At 38.4% G+C, this 8,815-nt stretch overlaps 1 long non-coding RNA gene and 1 pseudogene across 1 annotated transcript; one reads left to right on the forward strand and one right to left on the reverse strand.

The window, feature by feature from the left end:
* The first annotated feature begins 434 nt into the window (after positions 1-434).
* Positions 435-3,351, forward strand: LOC144648459 (uncharacterized). Its single transcript, XR_013569698.1, has 3 exons — positions 435-536; positions 855-997; positions 3,200-3,351. It is a non-coding gene; the product is annotated as an uncharacterized LOC144648459 (long non-coding RNA).
* Positions 3,352-6,729: 3,378 nt separating this feature from the next.
* LOC144648461 (uncharacterized) lies at positions 6,730-8,121 on the reverse strand (annotated as a pseudogene).
* Between the last annotated feature and the right edge of the window lie 694 nt (positions 8,122-8,815).

The raw sequence follows: 8,815 nt of genomic DNA on the forward strand, positions 1-8,815 counted from the left end.
GGTACGTTAGCGTTGAATGGCGAAGCTGCGTTTTCATAATATCTTCGTCCACCCTATGCCCCACCGTTTTGAAAGCGATGTAAAAATGGGAGCGCTTTCAGAACGGTTCGGTTTCACCAAGAGATAGGAAACGGCATTGATCTGAAAACGGTTTATTTTTCATGTTTGGCGCGAAATTGGCGCCAAAAAACATGATCAAACATGGGAACCTGGCAAATAGTTCAGGGTAAACAAACTCGCTGAAACACCTGGAAAACGGTTCGATAACTGCCTTGTAATGTTCAAAACTATTGTCGTTTTCGATGCAGTTTCGAAGTCATAAAACCGTGTCGATATAAACCGCATTCGTGAACGCTTCTTGCGTTCCTTCTTGCGTGAAAGAAATGTAAAATTGCGTGTCGTGCGTGACGATTCGCGTCGCGTGACAATAACAAATGTGGGAGCTCTGGGTACTAGTCAATCCGGGAACAAGAACCGAACGTCGTTTTGAGCTGAGCGGCGGCGGAGTTTGCAGAGTTCATAACATCAACTGTGAGGTGAGTTGCAAAGATTCTGTTAGTTTCATACCATGCTTTAGCATTTAAATGTTAAATGAATACCACTTTCTCAGGCCATTGTTGTTTTTATTCGACCCCCGGTGTTTTATTAGCTGGTGTACTTGCGTACACTCGCAATCGAATCAAGGCTCGCCCTCGTGCGTTCAAAGCTACAAAATAACTCGGGTTTTCACTTGCTTTTCGCAAACGTAACGCTCCAGGTATAAAGTTCCTTTCCCACCTAGAGGCAGAAAAATATATCTTATACTAACTTATGGTCTTCTTTTCCATTTTGCTTCCCACTTTGGAAAACTCTAGGTGACTCGGAGCGGTTGCCGAGAGTACTTGACAGTTTACCACTCAGCTGGCAGAGGCAGTGTTTTCCTTGATGTCTACGATCCGCGTGGTACTCGACGACACTTACCAATGGTCGCCAATTGTGTACTTTACTTTCAAAGAAGGTAGGCTTTTAAAATGTTACTTGACATCTGATATTTCCAGAGAGAGATGACAAGTTATTAAACTTAATTTCAAAACAAGGAATGCCCCTAGAGCGCTTGTTTGTACAAGCTTAATTTATAGCCTTTCATTTGCAATTGTGCTTTTCTTTAGATGTCGTTTTTCGCAAATTGTTACAGCTATTAACTAATTTTAATGTCTAGCTCGCCTTTCACGACCTTTATTTTGAATGACCAGGCAACGTCACAGGGCACAGAGGAGTCAAGTTTGTCCGCAATTCAAAATCTCTACCGTGCAAAACGACCTTCAAAGCGATCGTGTAAGCGTACGTGATACAAACGCCGTCATGCGATACTTGTTTGCAGATCGCCTGGTGATATCGCATTCTGACAATGGTCGCCTGGGGCGAAAAAATTGTCGCCCGAAGGGCGACGATTTGTTTTCGGAAAGCGAAGCTTTCCGACGAGGCACGAAGTGCCGAGAAGAAAAAAAAGACAAGGGACGAAACATTATACCACGTGATCGGCTCGATGTCGCCCGAAGCATACTGGTGGCGGAAACGGAAGTCGTGTGTAGATCCATGCTGTGACAGATGAAATCAACCGTTACTAATCCGAAATTCAAAACAACAGTGATCCTTCGACCGGCGGTAAGATTCAAAATATGACTAGTGCTCTCCGGGAAAAGCGAAATTTACCAGACGAGGAACAACGCAATCCGAAGAAATTGAAAGTGGAAAACAAGGTTTTCTCTTCAAAGTGCTAAGTTACTTGTGAAACACATTACGGTATTGCAACATCACATGTCTCGTGACGCATTTCCGCCACCAGTATCCTCCGGTCCACATTGTACGAAAACAAATTTTTAACTGCCTAAAACTCGTCCCCCGAAATACAGCTTACACGACTTGTTTGAACATTTTCTTACAGCGTATGGGGAGAGAATACTAATCTTAAACCACATGTCAAAAATGAGATCGTTTCGTTTGATTTTGAGCGAGGAACGAGGGATCGGAATTTCGCCTCAAATCGCTTTCGTCCCTTGCTCTCTTTCTTACTGCTGGTCTCTCTGGTAACGCCCATTGCTGTCTGCGGATGTCACATGAGGGTACGAATACGATATCACCAGATCAGACTATCTGTAAACAAGTATCGCAAGACGGCGCTGTATCACGTACGGCTTACACGATCGCTTTGAAAGGCTTTTGAAGGTCGTTTTGCATGGTAGAGATTTTGAACTGCGGACAAACTTGACTCCTCTGTGCCCTGTGGCAACGTCAGTTCATGTACACTTTGTACATTAGTTTTTGGGTGAAGGGAGGGGGTGGCCGGGCGGGTGTGTGTAATTTAAACTCTATTTATAGAAAACACTTCACACATTCACTCTAATGTTGTGTGAGTTTGGATGCTAACTGAATGAAAGAACAACAAATTAATGTAAGTTTTTTTAATTATAAAGTGTTGATGTCTGCATGAACACATGCCCCTTTTCTGATGCTAGTAGTAAAAACTTCACCCTAACATATTTATCTCAGCATTGTGTCGTTTGAGTAAACGCCACTAACTATCATTTGCAATTTTGAATTTTGTTATGAATAGTTTATAAAGTTAAGCAGTCCTTTACAAAACTTATACAATTCAACTAAAACAACATGCTGCATCCACCCATTAGCTTCAATTCTAGGAAGTTTTACAAAGTCATATTTTTAGTAACATGACATCATGGCAAGTTCTCAAAATAAGTATTTCCTGAGAAAATACAAATTTCATCACACTTGATTAAACACCAAAACATTGGCAAAAACTTTTAACATGTCACACAGTCTCAAAGTAACACAATGTTTTTAAACAAATATCTATGATACATATACATATGAAACCCATATTTATTATGTATTTTCTAATGAAAGCAATAAATAATTCTTGAGAAATAAGAACATAGTTCATGAACCAAAAAATAAACAATGTGTTAATAAAATCAGTGATAAAAATCGATGCAAATTTTTAAGCCTTCCTACTTTTGCTGAAAGAATGATCAACACTAAAACTCTCCTAAAAATCCCCTTTAGTTAATGGACTGCCTGATAGGAAATAAGTCCAGGAACAGTGAGGCTCATAAAACACAACCTTTGACATTAAATTACAGATTGACATTACACTTCTCGTACATGAACGAAAAAAATCTTAGCACAAATTTTTTTTCAGGTCCATATGGCTTAGCATACCGGGTCACATGCCTAAACATCATGCTTGCTACTGATAGGCAAGAAAGTTCTAACATTGCATTGATAATTTTGTAAACCTGGGCAATGACGAGAAGGACATAGGGAAAATACCTAAATGCTTGTAAATGGCACATTGCTAAAACATGAGAACCTGCTGCTGCAAAACTAACAAAAATGTTCAAAATACATTGAACAAGCATACTTCTTATATCCTGCCAAAAGACAGCATCCAGTGCAATTCTTTTGACACACAGCTCTTTATAATAATTAAAAAAATTGTCAGCATTGTAAAGTGCTTACGACAACAGATGTATAGTGATATAAATCCCAGGGTTCAAAATAGCAGCCGGCTGTCGGCGGTAGCCGACACTTTCATGACACTTGCCGGCTACTTTTCCCCAAAGAAATACAAAATATCATGCCTTGATCGGCCAACTGAAATCAAAGTTGCTGTAATGTTGAAGTAAACATTTCATATCAAACAATAAAGCAACTTAACAGGGCTAGAAAGTGCGACTCACTGATCGCTAAAGCGACCAAAATCTTATATTTGGCGACTAAAACTTCTGGTTTTACAGTTTAGTCGCCAATGTGGCGACTTTATTTCTGTGTTAAGATGAATAACAGGCCGCCCCACCTTCTCAGGTATTGTGTCCCTCCAGAAAATTATATTAAAGATCTTATTTGCTTCTCAAACATTCAAAATAAGAAAAGAAGTCACATTGCTCCAATCCATTCTTTTGCTTTGCCGTAAAATATTTTATCACTTCCACGCAACTGGATCGGAAAACTTACAAATGGCCGACTGTGTCAGAATGCATCTGGGTACATCATGTATGCATATGGATTGTGTCCCTTGAAAATGCATAGCTCTCTCCAAATAGCCGGGAAAAAATGAGCCTTGACAAAAAGAGCTGACAAATTCAGGCTAAAAACGAAATTTTATTTTGAACCCTGAATCCTAGATTATAATCTTAGTTGATTTGCAGAACTGTTGCCAGAGTGCTCAATAGATATACTAGAGCGAAATATTTGAAGACAGTCTGATCAACCTTGGATTTGACTTGGCATATTTATTACTATATAGTTTGGTACTGCACAACTTGTGCAGCACTCATCAGATAATATAGCCAACTGCTACATAACGCTGATATATATAGAAAGAGACGCGGCATGAGTGGAAAGGTATAAAATTACAACGGTTTTTTGGTTTGAAATAATACAATAGAAGCTCAAAAATAAAGATATATATAATGCATAACAATACGCGGTAAAATAAACAGTTGTTATCGGGTGACTACTTTGGCATTTCTGAGAAGGAATTTGTTTGCGTGTCTACAGGAAGTAACTAATTCATTTCGTTTGTTCAGAGTACCTAACGGATTTTATTATCTGTGGGTCTGCAGATAATAAAATATTTCTCCCAAAGGCATAGGTTGCAGCGGTTGGAAGTGGGGTTATACAGTGTAGCTTGTTTCAAAATCTTCCATGATATCGTGAAATCAGTTTTAGTGTTCTTCAACTGCCAGATGTGTTTGCTGAGTTCAGTACTGTATTTTTTGCTCGGGGTGGAGAAAGAAGCTTTGTCAAGCCTACGTAGGTTTGGTCGGGTCTGTTGTCGTTGGTTGATACTGTCGCTTGATATACTACAGATTGTTTAAGACAGTCGCCATTCATGCGACAATCAGCCGGCTTTCTACAGTTGCATTTTTTTGTTGCTACGTCCTTCTTGTTTAACACTGATTTGTTATGGCTGTCGATGTTGTGCTTAATATTTGACATGCAGCTGTGGCGAATTTTTATGGTGTTTCGGTTGAAGATCTCAGATTAAATTACAATGATTAAATTACAATGATTAAATCCTAGATTAAATTACAATGATTAAAAATGTTAATTATAAAAACATTAACAATATATGCTAATTGACATGACTAGTTATGTTAGGAATATTGGTATGAACAATAATAGTAAGAAAAACAAGTGGAGCATCTATGGTTAAATAAGTCTGTTTCTTTTAAGTATTGGAAAAGTTGGTGTTTAAAGGAAGATAATTTAGTTTGCCTCTTTAATTCTGTAGGGAGCCAGTTCATTTGCGTCGTCATGCATAAAGGTCCTTCTTACTGATCTTGTTTTTGCTTGTGGTACATCAATATTTGCTTTGTCTCTTAAGCTTCTACCATGGAACTCACTTCTACCAATGAAACAATCTTTAAACTGCTTAGGGCAGTCTTGCTTATTTACAACCTTAAAAAGATAGATGAATTAGATGATTACTAGTGTACACAATAAAATCACACCATTTGGCACTAGTGATGCTCATCCTTCCTTGCACCCGGGAAGAGTAGGCTAAGTCTCTTGTTAGTCTACACTGATTGGCACCTATCTTCTCCATGAAAAAACCTGGATCTGAACAGGCATCCAACAATGTCATGTTAAATTTTGTATGCAGACATTTTACTTCAGCTAATCCAGAACATCTGAAATTGACAACTTTGGCATCTGGTTCGGCACCAATCACAGTGAAGCTTTTTGACACAACAATGCCACTTCTGAGAACAGTAACAGACATTTTTGTATTAAACATGAATTTTTGATACTCTTGTAGAGCAATGGGCTAATATTTAATAACATGGCGCATGTTTTGATGAGAAGGGCTTAATATATAAGAGACTGAGCAATTTTTAATGGTTCCTTTGCCCTCTTGCAATCAGTCGGAAACTTGAGGCAGTAAATGGGTATCAACACTGTTCTTTTCATTCAGTGCAACCTGGTTGGTTACAGGTACCACTCTCAATGGCATGAATTTTGTTATTATCAACTGTTAATTTGCAAGGAATAGTTTCTATGGGTCAGTCAGGATTTGAAGTACAACTATATCAGTTTCAAAGGAGAGAGGAAATTGAATTCAATCTTTTAAATATGAAGCTTGTTAAGGGCCTGCTATTCCTCTTGGAGCACTTGTCGTTGTTATTGACTCTCACTGTGTTCAACTTGTGTGTCTGTTTGAGTAGATATACTTTATAATTCTGTTTTCTTGCTTCCTCAAGTAAGCCAACTTGCCTTATTCTTACTAATTTTCGCACGTACTTAACTTCCCCGAAATAATAATAATATTCGCGATTGCAAGAAAAATTAAAGCGAAGGTGTATTAAATTTCGTGATTTTGTCAGTGTTTTATTGATCAATCGTCAGAGTAAGGAACTACTTAAAATATGCAAAGGTCTTGTTCAATGTAACTACAAGGAGCCTGCTAAAGAGGTTTTGGCCGATTCATTAGGTATAGAAAACAGTAATCAGAGGAAGGGTGCTAGTCGAAAACAAGATGGAAAGATATTTCAAGGGTAAATAGTTGCAGTTCCAAGCATTTAAATTTTTTGTTTTGATACTGATATAATATTGGTATTAATTTTTGGGTGTTTAAATTTTGTGCAATGTTTTTTTGCGCGTATTAATAAAATTTCGCGATTATTTTGAAATTGCGAAAATCGCAAAAATTATTACTCACGAAAATTAGTTAAAATAAGGTAACATTTCCCAGAGAGCCCATTTGTTAGTGCTCTTCTTCACAAGGGTGTCAAATTTTTCCATGGTAACAGAATTACGTCTCGTTTCCCTTTTATCAATCACTGCCATGTCTACAACAATTTTTGTTGCATGTTCCATGAGGGTGTAGACACAATATCTGGCTGAATGGCCAGGGGAATCATTTCTTTCATCCCATACAGGCAGAGATCATCGTATTCCTTGAGTATGCTGATAATCAAGGAGTTCATTTTGTCCCAAATCTCCTTGACTACAGAGGCTGCGCAATGTTTCTGGAAATGTGTAAATGTGTTTACACTTATTATATTAAGCCCTAGGGCTTTGCACATCAGAGAAAATTTGCTGTAGTTGTTCCCTAAAATGATAATGATGGCTGCCAACAGGTTATCATTCAGGAAAAACTTGTTTTGCGGTCCCAAAACTTCAGACGACACCCACTTTTGAGAGTGTCTGTAAGTGCACTGGTGGATGATCTCCACCCTGGAACCAACAGGTAATCGACCAGGAAAAACTCGTTGTTTTGCGTTCCCGGAACTTCAGATGACACCCACTTTTGAGAGTAGTTGTTTGTGCACTGGTGGATGATCTCCACCCTGGATCCACAGATCTTCACACATCTTTATTAAAGTGAAGACCCTCCCCACAGACTGCACATTTCTCAGCCAAAGGCTCAAAAGCTTTTCGATTAAAACCATTACTCTCATTCGAGAGTGAAGGGCCAGATATGCATCCAAGTCATCAGGGCTAGTAAGCTGTTGAAAAGCAGCCTCCAGTTTCTGAAGTATTTTGGCTTGATTTTCTTCTGCCAATTTGCTAGTTTCTTCCTTCTGAATGTCACTGTCTGGTTGCAGGATCCCCGCAATAGAACCAGAAGCTTCAATTGCAGCTTCAGGAATAGTACAATTGTGTTACACATGCTAGCTTGCTAGAATTGCAATGATGAGGTTACACGTGGCCTGCAGCTTATATACATGGGCTTGGGTCGGCATTTCCGTAATAAGTATTTAATCTTGATAAACAGGTTTATCACTCACACAATGTTGTTGAGCGAACGAGACAGAGCACCAGGTGATGAAACCTGAGACACCAAAGGCTTGATGCAATGATCTGAGATCAAAACAATGATACAACAAACAGTTAAACAATTTCATTAAGACACCAAGGTATTCAGGCTTGATTCGTCTTAGTTAGAAGAAATCACTTTCCACCATTGCACTGGAGACAACCTGAATTATCTGCACCATTTTAATAAGGGCCTGCTATTACTCTTGCAGCTATTGTCGTTGTTATAGACAAGTCATGATGTCCTTTCACTTTGCTATCTGTGTCGTTAAATTGGCAGTTCAAGTTAAAATTCATTATGATTTATCTGTTTAATATAAATCTGAATGTTGTTAAGACTCGCTGACACAAGGTTTGAATAAAGAGCTGACATTTTCCACTTATAGAGCTGTAAACCTACTTGAGAAAACCTCTTTATGCATGATCTTTCTCGCTTCAATCTTTACTACTTTGCTACTAACCTGGCAAGATGCAAGCACATGTAGTTATCAGTTACCAGTACCTCACTGATTGTGTTTTGTTTATCAAGTCTTCTTCTTTTTAAGGTAGTAAGTAAGGAAAAACTTTATTTCCGTGTCTATGTATTTAGCCCTTGTGGGCTAATTGGGGACACCAATTAAAATTTGGACCACATTTCTTGTAAAAATTACTTTCATATCCTTAATGAAATTGATAACCATACAAATGAGAATTCTCATTGGTTTTTGTCGGATCTCTTTATGTAAGTGACAGGCTAAACTGCCAGAGGTTGTTTCTACCCCCTTGATACTTTAAGAGGAAAAGTTATGTTTCCAGTCAGTTTGTATGGTTTTAACCTTTTACAGCCCAAATTAATTTTTGCCTACAGTTGAACCTCTCCATACGGACACCTTTCTAATACGAACAGCCTCTGATTTCCCAACAAAATTCTCATTTATTTGCATCAGAGCACAATTTGCACCTCCTCTCCATTCTTTTCCATTGTTCAGTGGTAAGAAGATACTCAGGGAAG

The sequence above is a fragment of the Oculina patagonica genome, chromosome 4 (assembly GCF_052425735.1).
Source record: "Oculina patagonica isolate OP01 chromosome 4, crgOcupat, whole genome shotgun sequence".
Classification (NCBI taxonomy): domain Eukaryota; kingdom Metazoa; phylum Cnidaria; class Anthozoa; order Scleractinia; family Oculinidae; genus Oculina; species Oculina patagonica.